This window comes from Hemicordylus capensis, chromosome 4 (genome assembly GCF_027244095.1).
Source record: "Hemicordylus capensis ecotype Gifberg chromosome 4, rHemCap1.1.pri, whole genome shotgun sequence".
Taxonomy (NCBI): Eukaryota; Metazoa; Chordata; class Lepidosauria; order Squamata; family Cordylidae; genus Hemicordylus; species Hemicordylus capensis.
The window spans coordinates 26,104,669-26,121,820 of NC_069660.1; the positions used below are offsets into that span (position 1 = coordinate 26,104,669).

At 39.6% G+C, this 17,152-nt stretch overlaps 1 protein-coding gene across 1 annotated transcript in view; it reads right to left on the reverse strand.

Annotated features, from left to right (window-relative positions):
• The window catches only part of TSHZ2 (teashirt zinc finger homeobox 2), a 488,874-nt gene that overhangs the window by 469,233 nt on the left and 2,489 nt on the right, over positions 1-17,152 (reverse strand). The gene's annotated exons all lie outside the window — the stretch shown is intronic.

Here is a 17,152-nt window from a genome sequence, read left to right on the forward strand (position 1 = left end):
AATCGATAGATAGATAGATAGAGAACAGATTTCCAACTCCCCATTCAGAATACTATACACAGTGCAGAATCCAGAGGAAAGAGTTGTAGCACATAAGGACAAGGCAGTGGAGTAGAATCAGGAAGATATTAATGGTTTGATGAAATAGATCTTATTTGCAGAGTGGCACGTGCAGACTGCTTTTTCAGCGCTCTTGCTGCTAGTTGTTTCATTAGCCCCACCTCTACTCAAGGACTGGAATAAAAGTAATGAAAGCAACATTCAAAAGCTGGCTTGGGTCAAGGAACTGATTAACTAAAAGCACCACACACAGGTACCCAGGAATTGCTGGAAACTAAAAAAACTGGCCATAGCAACTGGCACCTGGGTTAGTGAAGAGGGCAAGAATCAGTTTTCTTCTTCTTCCATAGCCCTATTAGACATCACATTGTATGTCTGTACAGGTGTATGTATGTATGTATTCAATTTATATACCTCCCTTCCTAAAGTGGCTGAGGGTGATTTACATTAAAATCAAAAACACATAAGGAAACAATTAAAATAAAATAAAATAAAAACATTTAAACCCGATTAAAACTCATTAAAATTAAAATTAAGACTAAATAGCATTAAAAGACAGACTAAAAAGAGGGGTCTTTAAGGCTCTGCTGAAGGCCTCCAAGGAAGATAATCCTCTTATATCCTCAGGGAGCCCATTCCACAACCTGGGGCAACAACTGAGATGACCCGATCCCTGGTCACCACCCAATGAACTGGTGGCATCCAAAGATGGACCCCTCCTGATGATCTCAATGAGCCGTGTTGATCTTGTAGAGAAAGGTGCTCTCAGGTAACCCAGACCTAAAATGTACATGTGCTGAATAAAGTTTGCAAATAGGACTCAGGTGTGCTATCTCCTCATGCATTTGCCAAACTAGAGGTGATACGGGGGCAGCTTAACCCTTACGCTCGGTGTTGTTTTCCTTCTGTAAAGCCCCTCACTCCTGAATAGCAGCTTTGGGGGCAAACAGGAATTTGTTGGGGCACTTTTCAGAGGGAAAGCCGCAGAAGAGGAAGTGGTTATAACCCCTTCCAACTTCACCATCTAGTCTTCAGTAAATTTTATTTAGAAGGATTAAACATATGTCTTAAATGCAAGTCTCTTTTTCCATTCATCCCCCTTTACTTCTCATCTCCACCCTCTTTCATTTACTCTCTTGTTTTTAGTCTCCACTTTCTTTCACTCCTTTACTCCCTTTTCTTCGATACATTTCCAGGAATCAAGGATTTAATTTGAGCCAGTCTATCGCCAGTCACAGCTCCAGGTTCTTTCAATGCTAAGACTCAGCTCTGAAATATACCAAGCAGGAGCAGTACGAAGGGTGGCTGTGAGCATATGAAGACTGCTTTTCCCTCTGATTAATCACAGCTGGCAGCCATTCTAGATAAAGAACTCCCGTGTCAGAGACTTGGTTTCCTGGTACACCTTATGACAGAAAGGAACTAAGCAGGGAGTGAAGAGGTGGAAGGGGAACAGGCCAGAATACACCAACTAAAACAGGTTCCCCTCCTCTCACTGGCATATTTCTCTGCTTCCCTCCAAGCTGGATTCTTGAGAATATTCAGGGTTAGTGCCACAGGTGGCTCAAGTCAGGGATGGGCCAACGGAGATCTGGCCAACTGCTTTATGGTGGAGGAGTCGTCACGTGAGTTGCCTGTATCAAGAGGAAATAATAAAGAGCTGCATGGTGACTCCATATTTTCTTGTCTCTATATGCAGCTCACATATAACACAGAAATAATAATAGAGCCACACATGGAGACAAGGGTGTGTGATACAGAGATCCTTAGATCTCTTTGTGTGACTCACACGGTGGTTCCTACCTGTCCTACCTTCACCGCCAGCCAATGGGCTTTCTCCCAGAATGCTTCAGTTCTGTATCACCCGTGTTGGTACAGAATCTGTAGTAGTAGTAGTAGTAGTAGGTCATGGGACATGTCAGTCAAAGTGCTGTTTTCAACAATCTTCCATTCTGATTTATGTTGTTTTTATTGGTGCTTTTGATGCTAGTTCCTGAATGGCACGGAGGGTAGGATATAAATATTTTATATTAAAAAAAACAACACTTTTAAAAATAATAAAATCAAGAACATGATATGAAAGTCAGAAACCTCATTCACTCTCATCAACATCAGTTAAAAGGATGCCAGAAACAAGTTACATGGAAATAATGAAGAGTTTGTCATGTAGGCAATGTTTTGTTACCTTTTGACAAGAGAAAATATTTAATACCATTATTTTTTCCCCTCCACAGCTCTGAATATTAGTTTGAGTGTCACAAATAATTAAATGCTTATGACTAAGAGACATCTTTAGACATTTTGACGATATGTATTAAGAGGCGCTTTAAGGGGAAATCTGCCAAGTTCCATTTTTATTTGTGATACTGAACAGTGAAGTAGTTTTACTGAGTTTATTCTATACTTCCCCTCGCTCCTTGATGGACCAGGAACAGAGCAGGATTCATAAAGGAAAAAGCAACCTGTTTTCAGAATATTTGAAATATGGATATTTGGCGGGCAGCAGGGCTCTACTCTTACTTTCACCGTAGATTCTGCTACCTGGGATGTGGGGGGAAAGGGAAGGATTCCTGCTTATTCTGTTTTTATGATTACTGCTGAGTGCCTGTGTGAACCTGAAGAGCCTTACATAGAGCCTCACACAATCAGGAGCCTCAACAGGCTCCCACTGCAAGCTGCAGCTGCAGATGGAGTTCCAGAACTCCTTTCCTGGATTCCTTTCCCTTCCATAGCCAGCATTCAAGCAGCCTTGCTTGTGTATGAGTGGCCAGCTCATCTGATTTGCAGCAGGGCTTTTTTGAAGGAAAATTCAGAACTGCACAATGTTATGTGAATACGATTTGCACATGTAGCATGCACCAATACAATACACACCTGTGCATTTTCCTTGTCTGGGCACACATACCTGGTTGCCTAGAGTGACATTCCATGACATTTAGTAGCCTCCACAGAGTGGGAGAAAGCCTTCGGAACTGGGAATTTGGCAACACCATTGCAGAGTCTTCATTGGTGAAGACTCTGTGGAGAGCAGCAATTGAATCTGCAGGAAGCATCTTTGGCAGCAGGAGAAATGGACACACTTGATCAGGGTGTGGGTTTAGAGTTTTTCTTTACTTTTCTCATACTTATCAGTTACTTTTTACCTCATCTTGCATAATATAAATTTTGCATGATTTCAATGTTTGAACAGCACAAATGCTATTTTAGAACTGTACTTTATTTCTTTTTGGAACTACAGATTTTATGTCTGGCTGCACATTTATTTATTTTTTTAGAGCCCTGGGTTGCAGCCCTGAGCCACAAAGGTAAGGAATGGATATGGTTCAAAAATAGCCATACTCCCAAAATGCTGAACATACCTGCAATCTACAAGAAAGCGCAGCAGCATCTGAGAACTGTATTAAGGGTCCGCTCAGCAGAAATGATGTGAACATATATACTTGATGTGCATAGTTATGCTCTGTAACAACTTTCAGGGACGGATTAGCCACCATGCTAACAATGCTATAAATTTTTCCAGACCCAGCCAGAACCCACTTAAATCCCAGCTGGCTCACCTCTGTTTCATTCTAGATAACTTTCCCTACGTTCACTTTATCTCTAAACTCTCTCCTGTTTTATTCTCCTCCTGTTTGTTAATATTACTCCTTCTCTCCCTCTCCCTTTTTACTTCCTCTTTTTAAAATAATAATAATAATAATAATAATTATTATTATTATTAATCAAATTTATACCCCGCACAAACTTACGTCTCTGGGGGGCCAGGCAGGCAGAACAGGCAGAACATTACAGGCAGAACAAATGCATAGAGGCTGTTCTCATGACCATCAAAAACAGGGCTTGAGGCCTGAAGACCAGGTTAGCACTCCCGTGTGAACCAGTGCCAAGCTTTCGAGCTGTGCTTTCTCAAAGTGGGATCACCCCATTCCCAGCCCCAGCTGGTTTAGCAGACAGAGGAGCTTGCCTACCATCTTCCTGTGCTCGTGTGGAGCTGCGGGGCCACTGTTTGAGCTCTGCTTGAGCCCTCCCTGACTTCTTACAGGACTACCATAGAGTGTGGATACCAGAATGGGCTGGGGGCTGCCCTGCAAAGCCAGCTCCATGCATCCAGGGCCAAAATACGCTGGGCAGAGTAAATACGCTGGACAGATGCTCCATGCATCCAAGGCCAATATACGCTGGATAGCCAGACAACTGATGACATCAGCAGCATTGAGCAATTGCTCCAGAATTCTTAAAATGGCAGGCACTCTGCATGTGGGCTCAAGAGAGAAGAGGAATTGGGTAGGGGTAAGAAACACGGGGCATCTGCCTTGTCCCTCCTAGTTCTAGTGAGTGTGTGTGAGTGTGCCTGTTGGCTCTGTCGTAGGGGTGGCAGCTGCTGATGCTCCCTTCTCCCCTGCCATCACTGTCTCATGAGCAAGGGTTGCTTGGGGATCAAGACAACATTCAATGCCTTTGGCAATGCTGGGGTTGCCAGGAAAGGGTTAACTGCCTGCTCCTGGGGCCCACCAATCAGGGAGCTGCAAAGCAGGGTGGCAGCTTCATGGGAAACACGGAGCCAGAGATCTGTCCTACGGGCTCCCTGCTGAGGCCTGACGATCTGCTCGGGTGTTTGCTGTGAGGTGGCTGAGAGGGTTTCATCAGGGCTGCTGGGGTTACCCTGTCTGCTGACTGAGTGAATACCCTTATAGTATGATATCACAGATCACAGAATACATTTAAAAAATACTCTTACACTTTAGAGATCAGTTCCCAATTATTATTAAGATATTACCAATCCATAACATTAATCCAAACAAATCTGAGCACTTTATGAATCACACATCTTTCCATATCTGAATGTAACAAGCAGGTAACTTCACCATGATTTCTTTGATTGATAAAAAGTATTAAATTTTGCCAGATATTTAAAAAATGATTTTGATTGTCCTGTTCTAAGATGCAACAAATGGGTTGATTTCTCAGCTATAGCAATAAATCAAAGCTTGTTGTTGTATATTCCATGCTTCCAATTTTTTATCACCATTCTGGCCACTACCATCACCAGCAATTTAGATTTTATTATCTTATTTTCAGTGAATATTCCCAACAATGCTAGCTGATGATCTATTTTAATTTCCTTATTAATGATTTTACCCATTTCTACAAATACCAAGTCCCAAAAGATTGTAATCCTTGGACACATCCACCATTATGAAAATATGTGCCCTTCTCATTACAATTGTTCCAACAGAGCATTGACTTATTTTTAGTAATATGTGCCAATTTTGTTGTATTGTCATATCTGTAATTTCAGTGGAGTCATATATCATCTATAAATTATTTTAAGATAATTTTATTTAATTTGGGCAGAAAATGGAAATATAGGTTTAGAGGACCAGAACCTATTCCAGTCCCTTTCATCAATGAAGATGATGAAATGTAGGTCCATTTTCCAGACTGGTTTTAAACCATCCAATGGTGAAAACCTATGCTCCAACAAAAGAGCAAAAAGTATGGATGTTTGCCCTTTAGTTGATGCATCCATATATAATATTAAAGTTGTCTTTTGTCTACTGGATATTTTGTTGGGAAGAGGAAAAGGAATACAATTGTAGCAATTGCAGCCAAGTAAGATTGGAATCTGAAAATTTTTGCTCTAACTGTTCCAAGTAAACTAAAGTACTGTTCTGGTACATATCTCTTTACCACATTGTACCTTCCAAATATTCCCACAAAGAAAGGATGGTCTACAACTAATATAAGTGGTGAAATACAAATACGACGAGTATTTATATACTGCTTTTCAACCAAAGTTCCCAAAGCGGTTTACATACAGAAATCAATTAATTAATTAATTAAATGGCTGCCATACGTAAGAAAGACACCAACAATAGCCACTGGAGGGATGCTGTGTGGGGGTTGGATAGGGCCAGTTGCTGTCCCCCTGCTAAATAAAGAGAATCACCACTTTTAAAAGGTGCCTCTTTGCTCAATTAGCAGGGATAACTGCTAAATGGAGAGGTATAGGCAAGAATGCCATTTTCTCCAAATCTCCATTGTTGACCTTAAAAATGGATTAGTAGTAGAATTAATAAGCTTTTTAATAAGGTCAGTACAAAATGGTAAACTTTTAATCTGTGTTTTTTTTAAATTTACTATGAAGTTTCAAGGAGAACCATAATTTAGGTTCTATATTGGCTACCATTCCCACAATATTTTTCAGCTGTGAAGCTTTGTAAAAAATATTGTTATAGCACCACTGGTAATCCACATTAGGTAGGATTATTGCAGTCAATTGATAGACCAATGATCTGGAGAAAGCCTCTAGTTAAATTGCTTTGGAGTCTAACCATCTCAGAGCCCTTATAGGTGGTGAAATTACAGTTTTCACACCTTATGCTGAACTCCACTGAAATAAACTGCAGTTGAGATCACAATGTCTTGCTTTCTGGCATGACCAAAGAACAGAAATGGACAATGAGTTTGGAATATGGACACCCCAAAATATGTTTAATGCTTCTCAAACTGACAACTGTATTTGGTCTCGCACTCTTAGCCTCACCATTTTTGCTGAGCTATCTGCTAGCAACGTTGTAAGTATGACACTGTGGTGCCAATGTAGCATTAATGTTTTGTTTTGTTTTGCAATAGTAGAAGTTTTTCCCATCACAGAACAATTCCCACCACGATTCTTGTGATTCCCATGCAAATGCATTTGGTGCAGATGAGGGAATTGCTATCAGCAGTTGTGGGAAACTTATCCAGTGATGGGAAAAGCATGTTGTGTGAATGAACTGTTAGTTATTCCCCTGCTATTGGGTAGCACTTAATTATGCTTCCTTTCAGATCACCTCTAAATGTTGGCCAGTGTGTGATATCATCACTGGAGAATGCTGTGTGAATACATTGCTCTGGGCATAGCTTTAAGTATCAGGGGGAAGCCAAAAGTACTTAAAGGTTTTTGTAGGACTGCTGAAAAATGCCTCCACTTTTCAATGAATTTTCAGCACTCCTTGTGGAAATGTTCATTTACATTGCCCTTGACCTCCACTGGCCTCAATGATACCATCATGTCACCAGATCTAATTGGCTATACAATGTTGTGATGTCTTCCTGTTTACTGCATGATCACCCACATATCTAATCCTGGAAAGAAGAAGCGACAGCAGTCAGGGAAAGATTTGGTGTCCAAGCAGCAGCAATGACAAGAAACAAGCCAGGGTGCCAAACAAGATTGCAAAAGTGTTTTGGTTTTTTTTCTGTAAAATTTCTCCTCCAGCAAAATTGCTAGTGTTTGCATGAAAAATCAAAAATCAAAAATATTCAGCACAGCTCTAAATAAAATACATGCATATATGCATACACATATCAACTCCTAAGGATTTCCTACCTGTTCAATTTAGACTGCAATCCTATGCACACTTACCTGGGAGTAAGCCCTGCTGAACACAGTGGTACTTCCTTCAGAATAACCATGCATAGGATTATGCTGTTAGTGTTAACATCAGGTGTGTAGCTATAATTGAGCAGATGGGTTCTTAAACATGGGGGGCCCAGCTCTTGAGCGTGCCCCCCAGCTCCACCCCTCCCTATTTTCTTCATTATCTCACTCACTCCAGGGGCCACCAGAGAGAGAGGTGAACACAGGCCCCCTCTCCCTAGCTTTGCCCCTGGTTAACATCTTAGCATTTCTGGTGCCAAAAGAGCTTCTACATAGTCCTACTCTGACTAGCACTTCTTATGAAGTACATGAGAAACCCCGCAAACTAGGAAAGTACACCTCTTTTCAGGAGCCTTGGGATCTTCTTTTGTTATACGACCTTGACCAAACTGGTTGTTGTTGTTGTTGTTATTGTTGTTGTTGTTATTATTATTAATTCGATTTCTATACTGCCCTTCCAAAAATGGCTCAGGGCGGTTTACACAGAGAAATAATAAATAAATAAGATGGATAATAAATAAATAAGGATAATAAGATGGGTAATAATAAATAAATAAGATGGTTGATATCTCTGTGCTTTAATTTGTCTGTCGGAGAAGACTGGATAACAATATGTACCCATCTCCTGCAACTGCTGAAATAAGTAAATTTAGAAAAACTCTTGGCAATGCTCAGAAAACAAATGATAAGTGTTGCATTGGTAGACATGAATGCACCACTGTTTCCAGGCAGATTCATAAAAGCGCTCCAGATGGTTAAAGTTCATTTATTTTGTAAGCACTGGGTTATTCCACGTCATAAGAGAAAAACACCTACCACTGACAACTATCATTTTGTTTCCTCCTAGTCTTGCCACTTTGCCCCATTCATTTATTTTTATTAAGAATATTTATATAATGTTTTCCAGCCAAAACATTCTCAAACAGTTTCCATAGCAAAAAGAATGAGAAGATGGTTCCCCCTCTCCAAGGGGATCACAAAATCTGAAATGGAAGGCAAGGGAGGCACCAGCAAATTTGTGTCGTTGAGTTCGTGTCAACTCCTGGTGAACTACCACTATTTATTTATTTATTCATTCATTCCATTTCATTTCATTTCATTTCTATACTGCCCATTCTAGCACGGCTCGGGGCAGTTAACAACAAAAATTCGACCTGTTTAAAATTCAACGTAAAATGCAAAAGAAAAAAACATTTAAAATACAACATAAAACTCATTTTTAAAAGCATTTGAAAGGTGCCTCTCTGCCCATTTAGCAGGGGTTTATTTAACAACACCATGGATCAAATTAAAAGCTGAAGAGTAGAGGCACACATCTCTGCCAGGCAACTTTTGTCTCTTTGGTACCCAAATCTGACATTTGACATATAAGAGATCCAGCTCTTTTCCTAGCAAAACTCATTCACCTTGTGGAATGAAATGGAAATGATTGTCCATGTACACAGAAAATAACAGATATGGCAATTTGTGAGGGGAATTTACAGAACGATGTGATGTGAAATGTACATCACTACTACCATCCCCTAAGCCAGATCCTTTCCCCCGGACCCCACTCATCTTGTAGAACAACCTCAATTTTATTGGCGTGTGCAAAAGACCACAGACATGCTGTACACAGTATGCTTTTAACCAATACATCTCAAAGCTCCTGATTCAATCCATTCCCTTTTTTTCCTTTCCTAAATGTTGTTACACTAAGAGCTGAAATCACTCAGTGGATTTTGATGGATATAATTATTTTCATTAAAATCACAAACAGCATGATGTTTCCTTTTCCAGTACAAACTGTACAGAAATCTTACAGAAACAGGCCAAATATTGTAAGTAGGAGTGACACTGTGGGAATATATATGCACAATATAGAATGTATCTACAAGCTATGAGCAGCTACATCTTACTTTGATGTTTAAAAAATTGAAATTATTTCTTTTTAAAGAAATAACATACAAAATTAACTATTATGGTTAGCCAGGCTACAAATCCTTGAGGAAAACTGGGCCTTTTCTCTTCTAGATATACAAAACCATGCACAACAGGTTTTTCAATTAAATTAGTCTTTCGAGAATGATACAGGAAGAGCCAAATGCTTCTTAAAAACCTTATTGCTTCTCATATTTGCCACCTGGGGCTATGGACCTGTTCTTTCCCAGTATAACTTTCTGTTCCTGTTGTTCTTTTCTGACATGCCCGATTTTAATGGTTATTCTAGATGGATCGTGTTATTTTCACACGTTCAGTGGCTCTGCTTTTCCATAACCATTTAAGGCAGAAGATGGTGCCTATCACAGTCCCTTTTGCATCATGAACAACTTTAATGAGGTAGGGTATCATTAGATGATAGCAGTTTTATGCTGAATGCAAGAAAAGAATATAGGCACTTACCCAGCAAAGAGCAAGATAGAGAAGTAATAGATACAATATGCAGAGATGAAAGAGTGAACACGGCATCTCATTTACATTAATACAATAAAAATGCAGCATTAATGCTGCAACTTTTTCTTCTGAATTTTTTCCTCCCAGTAAAGTTGAACAATATGATGTTTATTATCACAAAGAGCTTAAAAGGAAAAGAATGTGTTTCCCACATGCCTTGCAAATTCATAAGTGTTATAGCACAGCTCCTGGCTATTAATATGTTTGGATTTAATTGTCCTAATAGCAAATTTAATAAAAATGCACTTTGAAGTGGCACCTCAAAATGGGTGATAGAATCGGTTAGAATCAAAATCTGTATTTGGCTAAATTGTAGCCAAAGTAAAGTAAACCTACCAAAGTAACTCATTCACTCACTGTGCCATCTACAATTAATATCCCAAGTACAGTGATGCAAAAATTGTCTTGTGTCAGAACTTTATACTGGTTTGGGATGGGCTGTACTTTTAGTGCTTTAGCAAAAACTCTGTCAAATTGTCCTGTGTTGTTTTGTACTTTTTAAAGGCAATTTGGGAGATTAAAACTTTGTAGCAATAAAATTGCAGGCTCTACATGTGCGTTATCCTTCATATGGGCACCTAAGCAGGTGTGTGATAGAATGCATGTGTGGGAACTGAGAGCATGGTAACACACAATTATGCACATTTAAGTCTTCCTAGAAGATATTCAGTTTAGCCCTAGCCAGATTTGTTGGAGGGCATTAAACAGTATCACGGCAGGCAATACATTATAAACAATATTTTCCCCCACCCTCGCCGAGTGTATTATATTTTGGGTGGGAGCAGGGTAACTGTTTTTGGGACTTTTCATCCCTAGTGTTCCTTATGGCAAAGCCACATTTCAACAACAAAGCATCTTTTTCATTTTTCTGATGGAAGCCTTTAATCAGTGTTTATCTCCTAATTCTAACTTTTCAGCTTTTTCATTCCCCACCTAGTTAAAAACAAAGTGTAATGTTCAACAACACTTATCAAAGAGAATGTGTAACTCTGATGGGGAACAGTGCTCTTCTATGACCCATTTCCCCTAGAAATCTTGCAAAGACACTGTTCCCTAGCTGTTTTTCAACATGAAAGTATTTTTAGCTTCCAAAAGACTGTGTTAAGTGTGTGGTTTAAAAATGACTAAAAAAAAAAAATCCAAAATACCAAGTGCCTTGCATCAGAGGTCATCCTAGTATGAAAGAAGCTATTTCAGTTTCTAAAACTAAATGGTACTTTGGGGGAAATCTGATATTCACAATATTTAGGTGCTATTTCTTTGAAAGCTGCTGCAATATGAGATAGACTACACATTTTTAAGGACCTTTCAGTTTTCTAGACTGCATTGTCTTTTGTTTTACTATATCAAAAAACAAATATAATTTCCAGTTCATGAATATCTATATCTATATGCCTTTTAGAACAGTATTAGTAATTGAAAGGAAATATAACAGCAATGATGCCGCTGATTTGGAAACACTGCTGTAGGATTGTAAAACCACTGCAGAAATGCAGACCTCTTCAAAGACTCCACAGCAAAGTTCTGCAGGAGCATTTCTGGACAGCAGGCTTTACAGCTGGTTTACTGCAAGGCTTTACTGTGAGTTCAAATTTGCCCCCCAAAAACGAGGCAAAAAGTGGGGGATTTTTACCCCGGACATAAATCGGGCTACACTCTAACAAGCACTGAAAAACCCAAATCATGTCTGGAGTGCTCCCCAATAAATTACAGGGACTTCGGGGTAAATCTGGCTGATATGTGAACACACATCCTCAATTCCGGAGGAGAAACGAGCTAAAAGCTCCATCTGGAAATGCTCCAGGAAGGCTTAAGGTGAAGTATAACTCATGCCACAATCCGAACAGTATCCTTAAATATATTTTTTCTCTTTCAGATTAAGAGCCTAATCTCTGTCATTTCAGATCCAGATCTTGGAATGAAGCTAAAGCTGCATTCCTGTACTCCTTTATTTGGGTGCAAGCACCCCCCTAAACTCAGTAGCAGACACTTCTAAGTAAGCATTCACTGAGTTAGGATGCAGTCTGGGAGAGTAAAGTCTGCTGGGTCAGACCCACGACTCCACACAGGAAACGCAAAAATTCCTTTCAAATAGGAAACGCAAAAATCAATTGTTCCAATTTGTTGAATGAATGAAACGAAAGCCTTCCACTGTGAAACTAACGTGTTTCTAGCTGGCTCAAGTGTCAGGTTTGAAAGCTCCTAAAACCATCCTGCAGCTTGTGGGAGCATGTTCTGGAGGTTAAAACTTTACAAACGTCTTTCATTTCAGAAAGAAAGATGCCTTAATAAAATTAACAAAGAGCTATTTTCATAGCCCGAGTTTATGAAAAAGAGTTTGGTTTAATGTGACACCCACACATCTTCCTGTCTGCAATACAATCTGAAAGACTCTAAAACACACACACACACACACACACACACACTCCGCATTTGCAATTAGTATGTCACCAAAATAACCAGATTGGATTCCTACCACAGATTAACATTTTTTTAACATTTTTTGGTTAACATTTGAACTTTTAAGGTCTGCAAAACCATTTAATTCAACTGCTGCTATACATTCAACTTCTATGACACAATGGCATCAGGGTTGTAGCTATAACTGAGGGGATGGCTTCAAAGAACCCCCCCCCCAAACTCCTGAGGGCCCTCCAGGTCTACCCCTCCCTATTTTCTTCATTATCTCCCTCACTCTGAAAATGGGCCCCCTCTCCCCCAGCTATACCCCTGAATGGCATCCCTGGAGCATTAGCTCCTAAGTGAGGTATTCCAGATGCCACAACTGGAAGAAATGCCACTAAAAAGCAAAATTCAAGGGAGTACTAGATTAGGTGAAACATATGATGAGTTTCAGAGGAAGCCACAAAAGGGTTTCCCAGGCTACCACCAAATGCTACTTAAACTGAAATCCACAGAAAATCTGGAGATCCTGACCTGCTCAGGTACAGCATTTGAGGAATTCTGAAGGATGCAAAAGAAACAAGACTAGCAAAGTTGCTCAAGAGAGGGAGAGTTTTTACACTCCTGATTGAAAGTCTTTAATTCCTCCCCACCACCACCCCAGAGAGAGAGAGAGAGAGAGAGAGAGAGAGAGAGAGAGAGAGAGAGAGAGATATTTGGATTAGTTTTATGGAGCACTATTCTCATGGAAGTTCAGAAAAGAGGGGTAAAACCAGACTCCACTTTGGGTGATTTAGTAAATATTTCATCCTAATGGGAGTTGGAAACAGTGATAAGAAATAGATGCTGAAACTGGGGCAGCTCCGGAGGGCAGTCCTGATGAGAAAAGAGCCTACAGCTCCAACTACTTTCTCTGTTTGCATGAAGGACCCAAGGAAGTCAGAGATATCACAAGACAATTCTTGGTTTGTGTGCCACATCTCCTTCCTGGTTAAAGGGCTCACTCTGAGTGTTTTGTCCAAAGGGTTCGAAAATTCCTCGAGCCAGCAGCAATGTGGCTCAGAAGATGATGGAAGGAACAGCAAAGGTATTCTTTACAACATGTGAACAGTTGAGAGATTAAAGGTCCCAGAGAAGAAAACACAGGGCGAGGAAAAAGGAGTGAGGTATATGTATAGACTGCAGGCTGCCTACATGGAAGGTCAGGGCTGAAATTCTGCCTCATTCATGAAGCAGCCTTAGGCAAGCTAGTTTCTGAGTCTAACCTACTTCACCCAGTTTCTGTGAGAATCAGTGAGGTAAAAACTGTAAAGCTCTTTGTGCATTCTGAAGCAGGGCTATGGAAAAATATTCACAGTAAACTGGAAAAAGACTTTCCCTTGTTACCAGTTAACTGGAAGACATAGACTGTCCATAGGAACAGCAGTCTAAACACAACATCGTTCCAAATTTCCATGTGATACAGTGCTTCCTTCTGATATCCCAAATGAAACTGATATATAAAGGTGGATAGAGGCTACTATGTAGTTATTGGCCAAGGTGTGCATGTAACCACTTGAAAAGCTGGTTATCTGCCTCACTGTGTCAGGTGGTCAGGAGCTTTACTACATGTCAGGTACAGATGTGTGGTATTAAAATTATCTGTATCCACACATCACACATAGCACACATATTTCTTATGGTCCCACTTCACCCTCTCTCACAAAATACACACACACACACCAGAAATTGTTCAACCAGAGCATCCATTTGTTCTCCAAACTCAACAGTTCATTCAGTATCAAGCATGGTGGCTCTTGAGACAGGAAAAGTGTCCATTTTTATAACCAGAAAAGAAAAACATATCCCTCATCTGTGGACACTCCCCCCGCCCCCCCGCCGCCATGTCATCGACCAGTGTTGTGAAACAGGGAGATGATCTGAAGAGTTCTGAGGCAAAAGATATTTAGATGGTTTTGATGTGACCCTCTTTTCCTGGGATAGGATGCTACATATTTCTACAGCACAATTCAGGCCTATTTTGCTTGGAACCTGATTTTATTATCTTCTTGATAATAAGGCTAGTAGTAACTTTACATAAAAGCAAAACCTTTCATCATTATTACACACACAATTCTGTTCCTAGAACATATATCAGACCAAGGTCTTTGCTAGTCTATCCCAGATAAATGCAGATTGCCCTGATGGAATGGATTGTTCGCTATTTAAATAACTAATACTATTAAGGTGCAAATTGCAACTTTTAAGTAATGATTGCTAATAATCTTATGTTTACTGCCACACAAGGACTTTCATGAAAACAAAATCTGCATTATTCATTTCTAGCTTCAGTAAACAAAATAAATGCAGCTGGTTGCTGTCTCTGTTGTACTTTTCAGCTTTTGCTTCTTAAACAGGCAACCTATCAGGGCCCAGTAGAGGAAGAGAAAGGGAACCAAAGGAGGACAAAAAAAAAGTGTTAAGTCCAGATTTATATTCACCAGCAATAAGCAGCAAATTCATGATTTGCAAAATAAAATATGCACATCTCAACAAGCTGTTGGAGAGGAGGGCTTAATCCTGTGGAATTGGGTTTGAAAGCTATTTCCGATATAGAGAAATAAAAATGGAATTAACATATCAATTCAGTCTTAGTCCTAGCTTCTCCTTTTCCCTCAATTGTCTTGGGTCATGGGATAGCTGCTCCCCAGAGACAGCTGCATTTTTATAATTCAGAAACAACATTTTTGGTCTGATGTTCATCCTTCTCGCCACAATATAATCCCATTGGCTACAGGAGAATTCCTCCTGTCTCACAGCCATGGGAGAAGAGAGGAATCAGACCGACAGTCTGTAAAGCACCTTGGGCTCTTTAGGGATGGAAGATAACAATGCACATGTAATATATCATTACAAATAAATGTATGATGTAATGTCAGGCACTGACCTAAAAATATTCAAACATCTGCTCAAAGAATTATGCAGACAATAGTGAACGTAGAACAATGCTGCTGAAAAATGAGTCAAGAGGAACACATGTGTTTGACATCGCTATTTTCCTGACTTGAAGTACATTTTTTTTAATGACTTAAGGACCAAATGTGCCATCATCAAATCTAGATTGCTTCCCACTTACCCACTTACAGCACTGGGTTTCATTACAACACTCTCTAATGTACAATATAAGAATCTCAGGGCTTACAATTAATAATAGGGAAAAATTGCCATGTAGGTACGTTTTCATCAAGCAGTAGGACATCCCTGCTGATTCACTTGCTTGTTCTCTCTAACCTTTACGTTGTTCATTAATCAAATGAGAAACCTGCTTTCGAAGTCAATGCTTGGGCGTAATTATTTACAGTTGTGGATTTAATTTCAAGCCACAACCAAGGCAGCCATGTCTAGAATACTGACCATCTTTCTTTCCTTAGAAGTTAACTGCTTAAAAGTTGCATACTTTTCTGAACCTACATGGTCCCAGCCACAACTGAGCAAAATAATCCAGTGGACTTTCTGGAGCATGTGGATTCTTTATTTTATTTATAAATGAATGAATGAATGAATGAATGATTGTATATAAAGAAAGCAAAAGAGAATTACTATGCCAAACATCTGGATAACCACTTCTTTCCCCCAATCCCATTCTTATTCTGCCCCCGGCTACACTGTGCCACGGGATCTTTTTAGATTGTACTCACCTCATAAAACAGAATTCTTATTCCTCAGCTAGGAAAATGAAAGTAAACTTGGGGTAGGGGTAGAAAACCTATCACAATGGTGCATAAAGACACGTATATTAACTCAAAGCAGGAGTTCTACTGAGATGGTATAAACTTGCTTCCAGCAAACAAACTATACTGGATGGTGAAACTGAACTGTCCTTAAAGTATCAGGCATCTCATATCCTGAAACAAAATGATTCAGAGGACAAAGAGAATCAGAGAGGAACAACTTTTGAAAGAGGGCTACATATTTCACAATGAAATTACTGATTGGTGTTTTTAAGTGATTTGGCTAATTCAAAAGGCCACCTAGCAGTTTGAAAATCTTTACACAACACTTTTCAAAGTTGTGATCAGGGGAGTGGCACCTTGGGTGAGGAGCAAATCTGATCCCGGTGTAATTAAGTAGGAGGATGTTATCAAGCATAAGCTGCCTATTGTAGGTGATTGTTTTCCATGTGGTATCTCTCATCTTCTGTCATCGCCATGTCTATCCTCTCAAATTCTAGCACACTTTTGAAAAGAAAGCAACCTGAAAAGTCAGATGAAAAGAAAAATCAAGGAATGTGTATATTCTGCACCAGAGGCTGGAAAATAACTAGCATACACCATGGCAATAGAATGCTTTCTTCAGTCAGAGACCTAGTTTAACAAACAAGAAGAGTCACCATTACTAAGGCCTTTTGCAAGATGTTTTGCATGAAGAATCTAAACTATCTTGTACTGCTAAGGAAGGTTCACTTTAAGTAGTAACCATGTGGTATACCATATAAGGCACTGCCTTTAGGCTATTGTCCTTAACATCTGTCAAAATACTGGATGGTGACCCTCATATAAGACCTCCCCAAAGATATAGTGCTGATTCTCTCTTTTTATTGTATGTTTCTATACTGTATTTTGTCTGAGAGAATCCTAACCAATCTTTGAATTGCAATTATAATTTTAATCTGTTTGTGGTTAATCAAGTATCTTAAAATACATGCTGGACTGTTCTATGCATAAAAGTTATGCAGAGTATAAAATACAGCAGAAGGCTGGTTTGTGTTAAGTTCATAAAAGTTTCTCAAATCCCCCCCCTTCTAAATTAATGTTCACCTTTGAATGCTCTCCATACCCTCTTGTATAAGAT